Source organism: Kogia breviceps, chromosome 16, assembly GCF_026419965.1.
Source record: "Kogia breviceps isolate mKogBre1 chromosome 16, mKogBre1 haplotype 1, whole genome shotgun sequence".
In the NCBI taxonomy this organism is placed as follows: Eukaryota; Metazoa; Chordata; class Mammalia; order Artiodactyla; family Physeteridae; genus Kogia; species Kogia breviceps.
In genome coordinates this window covers 62876881-62895521 of record NC_081325.1, presented here as the reverse complement: position 1 = coordinate 62895521, position 18641 = coordinate 62876881, and the positions used below count along the sequence as shown (strand labels likewise).

At 35.3% G+C, this 18641-nt stretch overlaps 1 protein-coding gene and 1 pseudogene across 1 annotated transcript in view; one reads left to right on the top strand and one right to left on the bottom strand.

Annotated features, from left to right (window-relative positions):
• Window positions 1–18641, bottom strand: part of GPC5 (glypican 5) — a 1282790-nt gene that overhangs the window by 17082 nt on the left and 1247067 nt on the right. The window lies entirely within an intron of this gene.
• LOC136792831 (uncharacterized) lies at window positions 5428–7346 on the top strand (annotated as a pseudogene).

Genomic DNA, 18641 nt, shown 5'->3' with positions numbered 1-18641 from the left:
GGTTTATATGTTGATCTCATTCACTTAATTTTAAGCCCATCGAAGTCATGACTATATTTATGTTTTCTATTTCTTGGGCTTATAAGTAGCTATTTACAGTATTCTACATTTGGTAGAAATGATTTTTGAATATATGACTTACTATAAATATTTGTTATGTTGATAAGCACTTAAATTTTTAAAAATTTATTTATTTTATTTTTAAATTTTTTTAACATCTTTATTGGAGTATAACTGTTTTACAATAGTGTGTTAGTTTCTCCTTTACAACAAAGTGAATCAGTTATACATATACATATGTTCCCATATCTCTTCCCTCTTGCGTCACCCTCCCTCCCACTCTCCCTATCCCACCCCTCTAGGTGGTCACAAAGCACAGAGGTGATCTCCCTGTGCTATGCAGCAGCTTCCCACTAGCAATCTAATTTACATTTGGTAGTGTATATATGTCCCTGACACTCTCTCACTTCGTCACATCTTACCCTTCCCCCTCCCCATATCCTCAAGTCCATGCTCTAGTAGGTCTGTGTTCTATTCCTATCCTATCACTAATCTCTTCATGACATTTTTTTTCTTAGATTCCATATATATGTGTTAGCATATGGTATTTGTTTTTCTCCTTCTGACTTACTTCACTCTGTATGACAGACTCCAGGTCTATCCACCTCATTGCAAATAACTCTTTTACATTTATTTAAATGGGAGCTACCCAGACTTTTAGAATTCATGATAGAAAGCAATGGAGTATAGTAGAAAGGAGCTAGGTTCAAGCCCCAGAAACCTTAGAAAATTCATATAGTCATTGAGATTCAGTTTCTTCATCTGTAACATTTACATGATAATAATGCCTTCTCTCAGGATAGATGTAAAAATTAAATGAAATCATAAATATGAAAAACACTTTGTTTTAACCTAAACAAAAAAAATATGGTTACTATTTGAACGTTAGAGGCTGAGGCAGGCAAAGTGAGTTGAACAGCAAAATTTCTTTGGAGAATAGCTGATACAGCCCGAAATGGGATGCCAGTCTCCTGACTCCCAGTCAGGACTTGGCAAGGGGACTCATCACCTTAGATCAAATTACCTACACTATTAAAAAAAAGACAAAAACTAGTCTGCTGTTATACAATGTAAATAGGAACCCAATAAGTTAGAATCATCTCTATTATCAAATAATTGTTATTATAAAGATAATTCAACTGCTTATATACATATATGTCCCTATTATATACATAAGTACTTAAATGTCAAAGTTTAGCTAAGATGATTCTTTATGTGTAGGATGAGCCCCTACATAGTTGGCACTTGATAAATGTTTTTGAACAAATAAATTTATATGAAACCGTGGTGTCAATAAGTATTAGCCACACACACAAAACAAACATCCACTACAACACACCTGACCCCTGCATTTTCCTGTAAAGACAAATGTTCACCTTGTTCCCAGAGATTTTTTTAAGACTTTAAGTTTTAGAGCAATTTTAGTTTTGCAACAAAATTAAGAGGAAGGTACATAGATTTCTAAATGCCCTGCTCCCACACATAGCCCTCCCCGTTCTCAACATCATTCACCAGAATGGTGCATTTTAAAACTTTCACCAAGGATGAAACTACACTGACATATCATAATCACCCAAAGCCATAGTTAACCTTAGAATTCCCTCTTGGTATCATACATTTTATAGGTTTGGACAAATGCATGTGACATATATCCATCATTATAATATCATACAGAGTTTCACTGCCCTCAAAATCCTCTGTACTGTCTGTTCATCTCTACTCCTCACACTGCTGGCAACCATGGGTCTTTTTAACTGCCTCCGTAGTTTTGCCTCGTCTAGAATATCATTCATGGTATCAAACAAAATGTAGCATTTTTAGATTAGTTTCTTTCTCTTAGTAATATACATTTATGGTTCCTCCATGTCTTTCCATGGCTTGATAGCTCTTTTCTTTTTTAGCACTGAGTAATCCATTATCTGCCTGGACCACAGTTCATTTATCCATTCACCCACTGACGGACATCTTGGTTGCTTCCAAGATCTGAAAATTATGAATAAAGCTGCTGCAAACATTCCTGTGCAGGTTTATGTGTAGGGATAAATTTTCAACTCTTTTGGGTAAATACCAAGGAATGTGATTACTGGATTTTATGGTAAGAGTATGTTTCATTTTATTAAAAAAAAGAAGTCACCAGAGTGTCTTCCAAAGTAGCTATACCATTCTGCCTTCCCACCAGCAATCTATGAGAGTTCCTATTGTTTCACCACCTTGCCAGTATTTGGTGTTGTCAGTGTTCCAGATCAGGGCCTTTCTAATAGGTGTGTGGTGGTGTCTCATTGTTGTTTTAATTTGCATTTCCTTGATGAAACAATGTTGAGCATATTTTCATATTCTTAGTTTCTATCTGTATATCTTTGGTGAGATGTCTGTTAAGATCTTTGGCTCATTTTTAATCAGGTTGTTTTCTTATTGTTGAGTTTTAAGTGTTCTTTGTATATTTTGGATAACTGTTCTTTATCAGATGTGTCTTTGAAAATATGTTCTCCCAGTCTGTGGCTTGTCTTTTCATTCTCTTGATACTGTCTTTTGCAGAGCAAAAATTTAAATTTATTCTTTAAATCACAGTGCTGTGCATTAGAGCTTCAGAACTTACCTTCTAACCGTAACATAAGTGTTAAAAGTTAGTGAAGTCTAGTTTATCAATTATTTCATTTATGGATTGTGTCTCTAGTGTTTTATATAAAAAGGTAGTATTCCTAAAGAATTTTAGGTAAATTATTTCCCTGAAGGTTTCCCATGGAATACTGCTTCCTGACTTTTAGGAGTGTACAGGACTTTTGTGCACAAATAATCTATTATTTTAAGGATATTCTGATGTAAAAAAGGAAACTGAGTGTCTAAATGATAGGTGTTATTCTGAGGAATGGTCAGTTTCAACACAGAATGAGGTGGGAAAAAAATGTCCAAGCGGAAATCCAGAGAGAATGTGTCCATGGAGGTGGGGTTGGAGGATATTGCACAATAAAACATGAGTAAATGGGGACCAGAGGGAAATGATGATCTCTGAGCACTTCCAAGGAGTCTTACAATATCTCCCTACTTCTGCATACTAGACCAAATGTGAGCGTATACTTCTAACTCTAACAATTAATGCATCATGAGTAGGAATGGTGACAATGAAAGTGTTAAAGAAAGACTTTAAGATGGATATAATCTATAGTATATGTGCCAGCTCACAAATTTTGTACACTTCTGTTTTCTAAAATTTTTTTGAATATGTGAAGCAAAATTTCAGCAGCTTGTGCAGATAAAGCTTCTAGAAGTTATTTAAATATTAGTTAAACCAAATTTATTGTATGAAACTGTCACAACCACATGGTACACATTATGCACATGATAAAGGTCTCATAACATTCTCATGGGATATTAGCTTGTTTGTGGAATACTAAAGCTGGGACACAAACTGACAAGCTCTGGGATGCTGCCATTCTAGTCTCAACTCATTCTGCAGTGCATAAATAGAGTAGCACAGTGGGTGCTAGGTAGGATCTCAAAAATCATTACAACAATAGGATTCAGTTAAGGACAAAATGAATCCCATATTCAATACCAAATTTCTCCCTTAAACAATATCTATACTTTATTAAATTATTGTCTTGAGACAGTGGCTGTCTTTCTATGTAATATAGTTTCTCAATCTTGTTTATGTAACTTAGGGCCAATTTTAAATGAAAAAATCTTTTTTTCACTGCCCCAGTTTAGAACACTGATTTTAATTACAATGTTAGTTAAATATGTGTAACAGTACACAGAAACTTTTAATTAATGATGTAAAGCTAAAATAAATTTACAAATTGAAGTCAAACATTGGTGAAATTAACATTAGAATTATCACTCAATGTGATGGATGATAGTCCTCCCAACTCTAAATCCCCAATATCCTATGAATACAGACAGTGTGATGGTTATTTTTACGTATTGACTTTATTGGGCCACAGGGTGCTCAGATATTAGGTCAAACAATATTTTAGGTGTTTCTGTGTAGGTGTTTTTGGATGAGATTAACATCATAATGGGTAGTCTGAGTAAAGCAGATTGCTCTCCCTAGTGTGGGTGGGCCTCATTTAATCAGTTGAAGACCTGGCTAGAATAAAAAGGCAGACCCTCCACCAAGTAAGAGAGAATTCTTCCTGAATGACTGATGTTAAACTGGGGCATTTGCTTTTTCTTCTGCTTTCAGATTTGAATGGAAACATTGGCTCTTACTGGTTCTCAAGCTCACCAGCCTTTGGACTGGAACTAGACCATTGGCTCTCCTACGTGTCCAGCTTGCTGACTCACTCCACAGATTTTGGAGCTTACTGGCCTCCCTAATTATGTGAGTCAATCCTTATAATAAGGAATAATATCATAATATATACATAATACATCCTATTGGTTGTGTTTTTCTGAAGAACCTAAAATAATAGAGGTTTTGGTACCAAGAATGATTCTAGAGGAATAGAATTTTGATGAGTTTTCTAACTTGGTTCTGAGATTTCTGGAGTTGATTCTATAATCTGATTAGATTTAAAGATGCTAATGATTCCATTTCTAGTAGTAAAGAGGACACTGATAGTCCTTGGCATAATCTGCCAATAGAAATACATGATATATTTCCATTGGATACTTTTAATCACCTACTTATAAGAAGCAAAGATCTGGGTAACTGTGTATGTGATACTTTCTAATATTTTGTTAAACTAATGGATATAATGGATTGGCTGGTTGCTCCTAGTGTTGATGGACGAAGTAGGGAAAGAAAAGGATGAGCTCAAGGATTTGAATTCCTAGTTCAAGTGCTGTTTAAATGACCTGAAAACTTCTACCTGAACCTTGAAGAATCCTCTTACCTTCTATAGCTGCAGGGCTGAGTTTGCTGAAAATCAAACCTGGAATCTCATTCTGCCACTGGCTGAATTACAACACAAGTTAGTCTTAGCCTAGAAGGGTGTCTACTATTAAAGTGGAGACATTGATTGGAAAGGAATGGGATCCTTAAAGTTGGAATGGGGATGTGTGAGAAGACGCTGATGAAGCTGGGGACATTGGGCCCCTAAATCCTAATAAGTTGTCTTTGCCAGTGGAAGCAGTTTCCCCACCCCTAATGGAAGTGACGTCTCCCCCTACTTTTGATGGAAATAACCCTGCACTGCCTGAGGGAAACATAATGGCCTCCTCTGAGGCAGTTGACATTGAGACAGTATAATTCTCTCCAGGGTCCTCCCCCGGCTACCCTTTTTTACTTCTAGACTTATAGCTGGATTCAAGATCTATCAGACCCCTAACAATAAGAAACAAATTGTAGCCCATGAGGAGGTGCTCCATATTCCAAAAGAACTACTTGAGTTTTCTAATTTATACAGCAGAAAGCTGCTAGGGAACATGTGTGGAAATGGATATAAAAGGTGTGGGTTAATGGTGGAAGGAACATAAATTTGGATCAGGCTGAACTTATTGATGGGGGTTTACTAAACAGATTCTGCATGAAATGTTGCAGCTGGAGGAGTCTGAGAGGATGCTAACAGTGTGTTTGGTTGGTTAGCTGAAATATGGTCCAAAAAGTGGTCCAGAATGAGTGAGTTTAGAGATGTCATATAGGCCTTGGTTTAATGCAGAGGAAGGGGTTCCAAGGCTTGGGGGAATTAGAATGTTAGTGTAGATTTGTCATTTAAGACTTACTCATCCACCCTGGGTACATCCAGAAGAAAGAATTTTCACCACGACTGTGAGAAATAAACTTATGAGGGGAGCTCCAGCACCCTGAAAAGATGTCTGATTGTAGGCCAGTCTTTAGTGTGAAAACTGAGGTCACTGAATCAGGAAACCTAAATGCAATGGGAGTAATTAGATCCTGAGGTGGAAGGGGCTAAGTGGTAGCACTCAACCACCAAAAGCAGGTGGATATGGTTACCTTATCTTCATAGCACAGTCAAAGCAGCAGTCAGAACACTCTAATGCAGTCCTGTGGCCTAGTTGATCATGGTGTTCCTAGAAGTGAAATAAATAGGAAGCCTACTAAATTCTTACTTGATCTGTATAAGCACAGAAATTCTAGGTCGAGTGAACAAAAGTCTAACCTGAATCATAAAAACAGAGAGGCATGTCTTCTCAATCAATTCCTAGACTTGAACCAGTTTATAGATCCAGAACCCTTTGAATGAAGGGGAAGCCAGGTCCCTTTGTGGAAAGATCTTGATACAATGCCCCAAATTTATACTTTTAGTCTTTTTCCCAACCTTCACCAAAGGGACCTATGACCTTTTACTAGGGTAAGTATGCATTAAGGAAAAGAAAATCAGATATCTTAGGCACTACTGGACACTGATTCTAAACTGACACTGATTCCAGGAGACTCAAAATGTCACTGTGGTCTACCAGTCAGAGTAGGGGCTTATGGAGGTCAGATGCCCAATGGTGTTTTGGCTTGGATCCATCTCACAGCGAGCTCAGTGGGTCACTGAACCCAGCCTGTGGTTATTTCCCTGGTTTTGGAATGCATAATTGGAATAGAAATATTCAGTAGTTGGCAGGATCCCCGTATTGGTTCATTGACCTGTGCAGTGATGAGTATTGTGGGAAAGTCCAAGTATGAAGCCACTAGAATTGCCTCCATGAAGGATAATAGTAAAATAAAAGCACCACTGAATTCCTAGAGTGACTGCAGAGGTCAGTGCCACTATCAAGGACTTGAAAGACACAGGGGTGGTGATTTCCACAACATCCCTATTCAACTCAACTATTTGGCCTGTGTAGAAGACAGATGGACCTTGGAGAATGACAGTGGATTATTGTAAGTTTAGGCAAGTGGTGAGTTCAATTGCAGCTGCTGTGCCTGGTTTGATTTTATTACTTGAGCCAATTAACACATCTCCTGGTACCTGGTATGCAGCTGATAATCTGGTAAGTGCTTTTCTCTCTAACTCTGTCATGAGGAACACCACAAGCAGTTTGCTTTCAGCTGGCAAAGCTAGCAATATGCCTTCCCTGTGTATCAGGGGTGTATCAGCTCTCAAACTCTGTGTCATGATTTTTGTCATAGAGAGATCTTGATCGTCTGTCTCTTCCACAAGTTATTATAATGGTTCGTTACATTGGTGACATTCATGCTGATGGGCCCTAATCAGTGAGAAGTAGCAACTGTTCTAGACTTAATTGTAAGACGTTTGCATGTCAGAGGATGGGAAATAAATACTACAAAAGTTCAGGGACCTTCTACCTCAGTAAGATTTCTCGGGGTTCAGTGGTGTGGGGCATGTCAGGATACCCCTTTTAAGGGGAAGGATGCAGATGTCAAGTTCTGATTTAGGCAAGCTCATTCTTCTATGTGTCACATGATAACAACTCATGTGCCAATTTTTCTCTGAGTATTTATATTTAATATTCTTTTTTACTGTGAACCATGATGACATTTGGCCTTCACCTGATGGAATCAGACCTTTACATTTTTAATCGCTGTGTTCCTTTCTCATTCATTAGATGTGGGCAAGTAAGTAGTGTTATTTTGCAATGTGATTCTAAACACAAACATGGATATTGACATTGGTGCCTAATATTTAATTATTAAGCAATTTTCCAGGTGATTCAGAATGAACATGGACATTGACATAAATTGGCATGAAATATTTACTCAAAAAATCAACTTTACAGTGGGTCACAATCAATAATCATCCATGGGTATTGCAGTGTTCTGCATATTCTATTGGAGAAACACTATAGTGAAGTGGAGTGGTTAAAATTTTAAAAAAAGAATCAGATCAACCCCAACTTAAATCCTAGTTATTTTATTAGCTATGGGTACTTGAGAAATGGGACAGTGCATATATAACATTTAACACAGTGACTGGGACATGGTGAGCAATAAATACCAATGGTTATTATTAATAAATAATAATTCAATCCTTATGACTTTGAAGATTTTTTTCTAATCCAGTGCCTTTCTCTGCCAACTTTCTACTCTGGGAGACCTATTCTGTCTGTAATATCGTTCAATCATGAACATGAAAATAACTCCTTCTGTGTTCAAAACAGCAAGAGATGAGAAACTCTAGGAAACTTTGTGTACATTCAGCCAGTTGTTTTCAAACTTAGACACATATTAGTGTTACCCAGAGCATACAACTTCAAATACTCAGGTCCTGTCACCAGAGATCTTGTTCTGATTGGTCTGAAGTGAGGTCCTTATATGCTGTAGTTTTAAAATGCAGTAGGCTCAGGAAGGCATTATGTTTAGTTCTTTTTCCTTATTATTTTTTTTAGGTGTTAGTAATATTTCGAATTTTAAAGAATGCATTTAGACACAGCTGTTCAGAAATGTTAAATTTTTCCTGTAGGGCCATTAGTAATTATGGAAGCAATAGGCAACTGCAGACTGGTGGAATATCTTAGGCAAATTATATTTTATCAGTGTGGAGGGCATATCAGAGATAAGTGTTGGGCTCCTTTCCAGCAGCCTCCTTTGGCAAGTAGGCGCCAATGGTGCTGATAAGGATGTTCAGCAATTACCAACAGAGTTCTAGTCCCCAAACTTTCATGCACAATGCAAAATAAATTTGTTTTAACTCCCCAGTAATTTCAAGTACATTGAGAACATGACTGAGTGTGCTGAGTCGTTTTCTTTCTCTTTCTACCCGTCTTCTGCTATGCTACCAAATTTAATATGGCTGTTACTAATAAATAATTTAATGCTGTTTTATTTCATATTGATTTTTGGAAAACCCCCCAATACTTGGGATATTTCAGTAATATTTATACATCTTACCTAAAAAGTAATAGTTCATATTTAAGTTTCATAGGTGAGCTACATGCTGAGCTATCATAAGAAGGAAATTTTATGTGAGGGTCTATAAGCATAACTACTATGATAAAGTTGAAATAAAAACCTCCACTTGTAGAATTTGAGAGTGACAGAAATATCATTAAAATTACTACTTATATCACACTATGTATTTATATAGATTTAAATGCTGGAATTTAAGTTCACTGAAGGGAATCTAATGAGAATTGAGTTCAGGTGAACGCAACATAAACTATTTTCAGCATGTAATATCTGATCATTCTTTCTTATAAAAGACATTCTTTTTGAATAGACTATATGCAGATTTGGTTGAGAGGCTACACATTGGACCTGGTATCATTTAGAAAATTTGGACTCTTCTCTAGTGAATCCATTCTTCTAGTGTGACAAGATGGACATTGAGATGATTGACTAGAATTAATTAATTAGTTTAAACTATGAGGAAAAAATCACTTAGGGATAATTAGATTTATCCGACTTAGTCTATCAGATTATTGTTTTCATTTCCAACACATGGATGTGGTCCAGTGTTAGAAACCTGCAGGTAATCATTCTGATAGAGCCTGGTACCTTGTGCCTCATTTGTATAAGACTAAATAATACATAAAACACAACTGCACTCTTTCAGTAGCAGTACATTGATAAAGATTTATCCAGGACAAGAGTGATAACATGGAGGGTAGCATCTCAGTCAAGGACACATTAAGTCAGTATTCTCTGGAGACATTGTTTTCTTTTCATATTTTAAATATATGAACTATTCAGTTTACCAAAAGGCTTGTGCTCCAATTTTGCATTTTTTTGAAACCCGTAGTAAAATGTATTACATAAAAAGCATGTAATTTTCCTTTATGGATAACAATGTATTCAATTAAATTAGGAAGGGGATAAAACATTACAAGCTGTTCTGACCACTGAATGGCAGTTCCAACAATTTTTCTCAAAATTTGCTGAGAAGGAAACATGGAAGCCTGTGGAACAGTTACGTCCCCAATTGTAGCTATGATGGTTACTCAGCAAACACAGAGAAAGAAAAATAGAGACTCAAATAGTTTTCCTCCCAGTCGTATCTTTGTGCAGCATAGGTATGGAAGATATAGAAGTTCAAGGAAAACTTCTTGCTCTCAAATGCTCCAGAGATAAGCCTTCTCACTTGGAAATGCATTGGGCATTTATGGGTATAAATATTTCAATTCAGTAAACATTTGTTGGCTTCTTACATAGTTCCATGAATTATACTAGGTATATTTTGTATCAATTGCCATATATTCATATATGTTTTATAGATAATACTGATCATAATATTCCAAAATACCAGGTTAGTATATGTGTAAGTCAAAAATAACTAATTGTTTACTTAATGGTATGAATACTTGTGTCCAAGTCATAATAAAGAATGAAGAGAACCTAAGCATTTACCTAAATGGATAAAATCAGACTCTACACACACACACAAAACACACACACACACGCGCATGTGCATACACACACACACACACAAATTGTCCCTGTGAAAATAAAATGAAAATACAAAAAGATTTGTTAGGAAATCTATTGTATTTTTAGGTTTCTGTTAGAACTGACTCTGGTTAACCCCTCTGCTGGCTTTCCATTATATCTGAAGTACTTTCACACTATGTACTTATGGACCCTGGTTTATTTCCATGCCTGTTTTATGTGGTGGGTGAGTTTTCATTAGACTCCTCCTTAATATATCATGTTGTGGCTGAGAGTCAGCATTCTAGCAGTAGAAATATCACTAAGTGAATTTCCCTGCTGTTGAGACAACTGGTAGCTGGTTACTAAATATTTTTTTCACTATAAATTCTTTTGGAGAATTCGTATAAAAAGAAGTCTTTGCTATAAACAAAGTTCTTAAATAGCAGGTTTGTAACAAAATGATAAGCAACAGTCACTTGTAAAAATCAGTCAGCCCATTTCTCTCAACAGCATGTGCCTTTTGAGTCCTCAGTTTCCTCATTTGTAAAACGAGGTGTTTGGAGAGGACACCTCCAAAGTCTCCTCCAGCTTGGAAATCATAAATCATAATATTTGAATGCCATTACCACCTAATAGCCGGGGTTCAGGATTGGGTGGGTAAATTCTGACCATCTGAAGTCCCATCCCTCAGTCCTAAGATTCTGTCTTCCATATAAAGATAACAGCTGCACTGTTATTCTGTAAAGACTATTACTTTAAAAAGAGTTAGGCTACACAGTTACATCTGCTGTGTAATTTTCTCACTTGTCAATTAGCAACACTGATGACAGATTTAGTCAAATTACAGACTTTTTTTTCAAGGACAAAGATGATGTGATGCACTTGTAATAGTTGGAAGTAATGAGTGATGTACAGTTAATGAACCAAGGAGTCTTTCTCACTTTAGACATTATAAAATGCAAAGCCACATCCTGCTTTTGATCTGTTTGTTCTTTGTGATCTAACCCTTCAGGTGTGAGCTATTTTTATATGTGTTATCCATCTAAGATTCTCTCTAAGAATACCAAAAGAGTGTAGGGCAGGTGGATGCCTTTGGAAATGTCTTTGTCTGTCTTTAGCCCCCAATTCAACTCTGTATTGTTTATACAGCTTAGTGTTCCTTTTGCTCCCACTGACTTTATTTTTGGCATTGACTAAGCACAGATATACTTGGATCAGTTTAATTCAGTTCAACTAGACTCAACTGAATTCAGTTTATAAGTATTTGCTGAATGCTGGGAGGATGAGAGACTTATTCCAGAAATTTGAGTCTGTGGTTCTAAGGGATTGAATAGTTGGATTGCATAGCATTTATTGTTTCATAAAAGGAAGTACATTAGTTCATCATGGGAGGTAAAGTTCATGGTTAAGAGACCGAGGAAAGAGAAATATTGACTGCTTTTAAATTATGCTATAAAAGGATATCAAAACTGTGAAAAACAATGCGTGTTATGTGATAATCAAGTGATTTCATCCAATTTCAATTACTGAAAATAACGTGATAGACATTATTGCTTCTTGAACAGTTATAAACCCAGTAGCAAGAAAAATACCTGGCACAAAGGAAGTGCCTAATAAATATTTGTTGAAGGAGTAAATAAATTACTGGATCTGTGTGCTTCCATGTGGTTAAATTTTCTTCTTCCAGGCCATTTTTTTTCAATGGAGATCTTAGTGATAACATCTTACTTAAAATATATATATATATATATATATATATATATATATAAATATCTTTTTCCTCTTACTTTTGAATGATTGGTAAGCGTCATATAAAATTTATTTTAATATTTTTATCTTAGCAAGTTGAAAATACTACAGTATTTTGACATTAATTTTTATTGATGAATATATTTGTTTCTCTAATTGTAATTCCTTCATAGGTAATCTTTCTTTTCTGGTTGCCTTTTAAAAACTCTCTTTCTTATGTCAGTATGATTTGTCTAGGTATGAATTTATTTTTATTTGGAATTCATATATTTGAGTATTCACATTGTTTTATTAACTCTAGACAAATTTTTATCCTTTCCCCTATCTCTTGCAAATTGTTATCGTGGGAACACTGGATGTTTCTATCCCATTGGCCATACCTGTAACTATCTCTTTCACATGTTCCATTTCTTTATCTTACTGTTTTGACTTTTGAGAATTTTTGTTGTTGTTGTTAACCTTCTGGCTTATTAATTCTCAGTTTTGTCTAATCTGAAATGATCCCATTATTTTAGATTTTATTTTTCATGATTGTTTTTTAGTTTTTAAAGTTTTAGTGTTTTATCAAATAGTTATTTTTCATGTCTCTTTGTAATTTCTTATACTTTTGAAGCTTTCTTTTTAAACACTTAAAATATTCTTACACTATAGTCTCTATCAAATTGCTCTGTCAACTAGCATTCTTGTCATGACTGCTGTCTCTTGCTTCTGATGAATTACTTCCTTGTATACTCTGTAATTTTCACATATATACTAATATTTCTTGGGACTTGAATCTCAGTAATTCTGTGACACTTAATAGAGTTGTGGTTTTCTATAATTGCTTTATATTTGTTTCTTTTAGGAATGCAGAAATTTTATCTTGGGGCTTTCTCTATTATGCTAATAATGCAAATTTGAAGTGTTGAGTCACATTTGATTCAAGCACATGATTAAAATTTTTTATTTTCTTCTACATTTAAGTCTTAGTCAGAGAAAAGCTTCCTTGTCACCTCCCTGTGCTGCTAAGTTAATTTTCTTCCAGCTCACTGTTTAATGGTGGTGTATGGAGGGCATTTCAGAATGCTTAGATTTTAGTCCTGACTCTGTTGTTTACTTTGTGACCCTAATTCGCATGGAGCCTTAATGTCCTTTTTAGAAATGTGAGAAAACAATCTGCTGTATCTATTGCTGGAAGAATACTCTTCCTTGGGCCTATAGCAATCCTACTTGTCTTTCCGGTGTGCCTGTAAGACTCTAACCGCTCTTCCACAGGCCATTTTTCAAGATTGTTTATGTACCTGATGAATTTCAGAGGTGAGAGAATTACTCATCTCCTGGCCAAAGAGATGCTTTCTTACTGCTTGCTATAAATTTTGTCGACCCCCCAAGCTAAGTGTTGTTACTCAGCTATGACAGAACCCCACTGCATGTGTAGAATCCGTTGGGCCATTTCCCATCACTCCCATGGGACTAGGAAGAAAAGGAAAGCAACACAAATATGTTGATGTTCATGAGTAATGCATTCCTTGCTCTGTGACCCAGGAGTCTGTTGTTTTATGCCAGCATCCATGAACAATAACACGTTAACTTATTAGTTTGTAACTGGGTAAAATCAAGTCCTGGACCTAACACCTACCTTGCAGCAATATTGTAAAGGTCAGTGTACTTGTGTATATGAAAGTAATTTTGAAACTGTAAAATCCTATGCAATGATAAAAATTATTACTCTAAAATAATAATATTTAAGGAAGAATAAAGCTACTTAGAGAAAATCAGCCATGAAACTCTTGAATGGAAGTATCCAAGACCACTTATGAAATATTCTTGACAAACATACACATACACACAAGCACAACAAACAAAAAAGTCCTGAATTTATATCTGATCAAATTTCTAGATCTTGCTGCCAATTTAAGGAGATATAGGGAGAGGGAACACATTAAGCAATACCACTGGAATGCAATCAGTAAAATCTAAACTATAGAAAATTCCTCTGGAAAATTGACTCAATTTTTAAAATAAATTGTAGAAAAAGGAGAAATGTATAAATCACATGAAATTTAAGAAATGTAGCAACTAATTACAATATATAGACTTTATTTTTATAGTTATTTGAACAACTGCTCTAAAAAAATTATAAGATAGTCCAGCAAATTGACCCTATAGTAGATATTTGATAATTGAAGAGGAAGTGCTTAAAATTTTAATGTGATTATGGTATTGTAATTAATTTCCTCTTACACATATATTTTGAAATATCTGTGGATGAAATAACATCTTGGAATCAAAATAATCTGAAAGTGGGGTTAAATGGATGTGTATGTACATGGAACTAGACTGGCCAGGATTTTGTTGCAGCTGATGATGAGTACATGGAGATTCATTATACTATTCACTGTATTTTCTCATATATAAAATATTTTCAATAATAAAAATTTTAAAAATACTACTTTTGTTACTTCATTGAAAAATATTCTCTTCACATTCTATCATTAAACTTCTGATTTTAAAATTAGATGTATTGGAATATATAGGCTTTACTAATCTGATGACTTGTTCAATAAGACTGAATGTTAATATTATTAACAGATACAACAATGACAATATCAAAAGCCAAATAATTAATGAATCACAAAAATCAAACTTACCAACTAACCAGAATACCTAGACAGAAGAATAAAAATTTGAAAATGCAGAGCAATTAGATAAGAAAATTAAATAAAAGCATACAAACTGGAAAAGAAGAAGTTAAATCACCTCTGTTCATGGATGACATAATCTTATATGTAAGAAAGCCTAAAAAGTCAACAATAACTGCTAAAACTAATAAATTCAGCAAAATTGCAGGAAGCAAAATCAATACACAAACATCAGTTGTTTCTATGCACTAACAAAGAATTATCCAAAAAATAGTAAGAAATTAATTCCATTTATAATAGCATCAAGAAGGTGGTAGAAGACTTGTACACTGAATACAACAAAACATTTCTGAAAGAAATTAAGATGACACACAAAAAATGGAAAAACATCTCATGTTCATGGATGGGAAGACTTAATATTGTTAATATGTCCATACTACCCAAAGATATCTATAGATCTGATGCAATAACTATCAAATTCTCAATGGTATATTTTTCTACTTCTGCAAAAATTATCCTAAAATATATATGGAATCTCAAGGGACCCTAAATAGCCAAATATTTTTTAAAAAGAAAAAAATTGGAAGACTCACACTTTCTGATTTTGAAACATAGTATAAAGTTACAGTAATCAAAACAGTGTAGTTTTGATTACAAATAGAGACATATCATATGTCTCTCTCAAATAGAGACCAATCCATAGACCAATGGAATAGAATAGAGAGCCCAGAAATAAAACCTAGAATACATGGTCAAATGATCTATAATAAGGGCGCTGAGACCACTCAATCGGGAAAGAATTGTCTCTTCAACTAATAGTGTTTGGAAATGTGGATATCTACATGCAAAAGAATTCCATTAGAACCTTATCTTACATACAAATATTAACTCAAAATGGGTGAAAGATCTAAATGTAAGACTTAAAACTACAAAACTCCTAGAGAAAACATAGGGGAATAGCTTTATGACATTGTACTTGGAAATGACACCAAAAGCAAAAACATACAATGAGACTACATCAAACTTGAAAACTTTTGTGCACCAAAAGAATCATCAGAGTGGAAAGGCAACCTATGGAACGGGAGAAAATATTTGGAAATCATATATCTGATAAGGGATTAATATCAAGAATATAAAAAGAAACCTACAACTCAGTAACAACATCAACAACAACAAAAAAGTCAAATAACCTAATTAAAGAATGAGCAAAGACCTTGAATAGATATTTCTCCAAAGAAGGTATACAGCTGTCTAACAAGCATGTGAAAAGATGCTCAGCGTTAATAATCATGAGAGAATACCAATCAAAACCACAATGAGATATCACCTCACACCCATTAGTATGGCTACTATCAAAATAATAGAAAATAACAAATGTTGGTGAGGATGTGGAGAAACTGGAGCCCTTGCACTCTGCTGATGGGATTGGAAAAAGATGCAACTGCTATGAAAAGCAGTATAGAGGTTCCTCAAAAAATTAAAACTAGAACTACCATATGATCCAGCAATCCCACTTCCAGATATAAAGAATTGAAAGCAGGGTCTTGAAGAGATATTTGCATACCAATATTTATAGCAGCACTATTTACAATAGCCAGGAGGTGAAAGCAAAAAACGTCCAACTGATGAGTGAATAACAATGTAATATACAAATACAATGGAATATTATTCAGCCTTAAAAAGAAAGGAAACCCTGTCACCTACTACAACAGTGATATACCTAGAGGACAACATGCTAAGTGAATTAAGTCATTCAAAAAAGACACACTGTATAATTTCACTTATATGAGATATCTAAAATAGTCACATTCAAAGAGACAGAAAGTAGAATGGTGATTGCCAGGTGCTGGGAGGAGAGGGAAAAGGGGAGTTGTTGTTTAACGGATATAGTGTTTCAGATCTGCTAGATGAAAATGTCCTGGAGATCTATTTCACAACAATGTGAATATATTTTACTATACTATACACTTAAAAATGGTTAAGATGCCAAATTTATTTTTTTACCACACACAAATTTTTTCTGAGGAGTCCACTTATAAAATGTAGATATTTCTGATGAGGGCAACTGATCAGGATGAAAATGTATTATTAAAATAAGAAAAAATAATATGCAGGAGGTTCTTCATACAATTTCTGTTTATAAAATATAAATACTATGTCATCTTGTATTCATTAGATGTCAAATGTGTAAAGTTAGTAGAAGTAGGTGTGTATGATTTAGCAAAGAGAAACTTTTTGGATCAACAAGAAACTTGTAAATTCAAACATATTAAAAAGGAAGACATTATTAAGTTATGACATTCTGATCACAAGAAGTGGTGAGCCAAGAATACACCCCGAAGTCTACAAACTAGAGCCAATATGTAGACTGTACATCATATATGCAAGCTCCATTCTTGGTTATTTCTGTTAACAAGCCCTGAATTTATGCCAATAATATCACAATGAACTAATTTTTATACAATTAATAGAATAGTAAGCTTTCAGAAGGCCGTGTATGTGGATATTCCTATTCAAAGAGATTCAAATGGGGTTTAGAAGTTTACAGAGAGGAAAATGACTGAGAAGATATATGGGAAAATTTGGGTTATGGATCAGAAGTAACATAGTCAAACATTGGTTGGCCTGGCAATACTGGTGCTTCATTAACAGGGTTTCTATCTCAGAAGTGTATTTGAAATATAACAGACACATAAATACATATATAAATCTCTTATAGAATTGAACTTTATAATTAATATAAATTTTCCTTATGACTAGTTAGTATCATAGTATATATACTATCATAAGTGCTCAATGTATTTTTTTTTCTCTTGGACTTTAGGTATATGTTCCCATCTTTTCATGTGTCTACTAAGTTTTTCTTGAATTGTGTGTAAGAATTATAGAGTCTCCAGGTGATGTCATCTATACCAGGGGTGCCCAGTCCCTGGGCCAGGGACCAGTACCTGTCCCTGGACTGTTAGGAGCCGGCCACATAGCAGGAGGTGAGTTGCGGACGAGCAAGCGAGCAAAGCTTCGTCTGCCGCTCCCCATCGCTCCCCGTCGCTCCCCATCGCTCGCATTACCCCCTCAACCAGCCTGCCACCCAGTCCGTGGAAAAATTGTATTCTGTGAAATTGGTCCCTGGTGCCAAAAAGGTTGGGGACCACTGATCTATAGGGTAGGTTCCCCTTCCATCTGCTGGAGATAGAGTTGAGTTCAAAAATCACCTTAAACCAATCAAGAAAAGAATGAGTAGAACTTGGATTATGACCTTACTGAGGCCCCCATTACCTCTGGTTCACCTGGGTCTCCAGAGTTCTAATTAAGAGTCTGTGTAGTTTCCATGGCTCCTCTTTCTGACAGGTTTTACACCCTGGTGTTTGTTTCTTAAGATTATTGAGTGTGATAAATTACTTTTTGGAGGCATTCTTCTTAGGTGTTTGGCTCTGCCCCTACTTTGTCCAGGCCCAGAATTCAGCAAGAAAACTTGGCCATTTTGGTTGTCTCTTCTCACAGTGGCATACCTCAGCAGGTGCAAAACCTGGGGTCTCAGTCTGCTGTTTGCCTCCTATTGGCAAACACTCTTGCTCTACAAGTCAAAGCTGCCACATAAATCAGTTCATTTTTTCAAAGTTCTCCCCAATCTGAAATCTTATCCTCTCCAAGTATGGTTGTCTCAGCAGCACTCTGCTGTTTTCTAAGAGGTGATTTGTGTTTGTTAATCTGATTTCTACTACACTGCCCCTGCCCCTGCAGTTGGGAGTGTGGCCTCCTGTTTACTCTATCCCCCAGGGAAGTGGAAGGCCTTGCTCTCTGAATTCTTCCATATATGTAGTTTTGGTTGGATATATCTTGGAGTGCATTTCTTTTCTCTCAGTAATCTATAGGTGCCATTTTGGAATCTCCTAACTTCCAGTGAAACAGATATGAAGTTGGTACCATCTAATTATTTAGCCATTGAAAGTAATACTATCATTTAGTCTGGAAGCTTCTAAGATTTTCTTTTT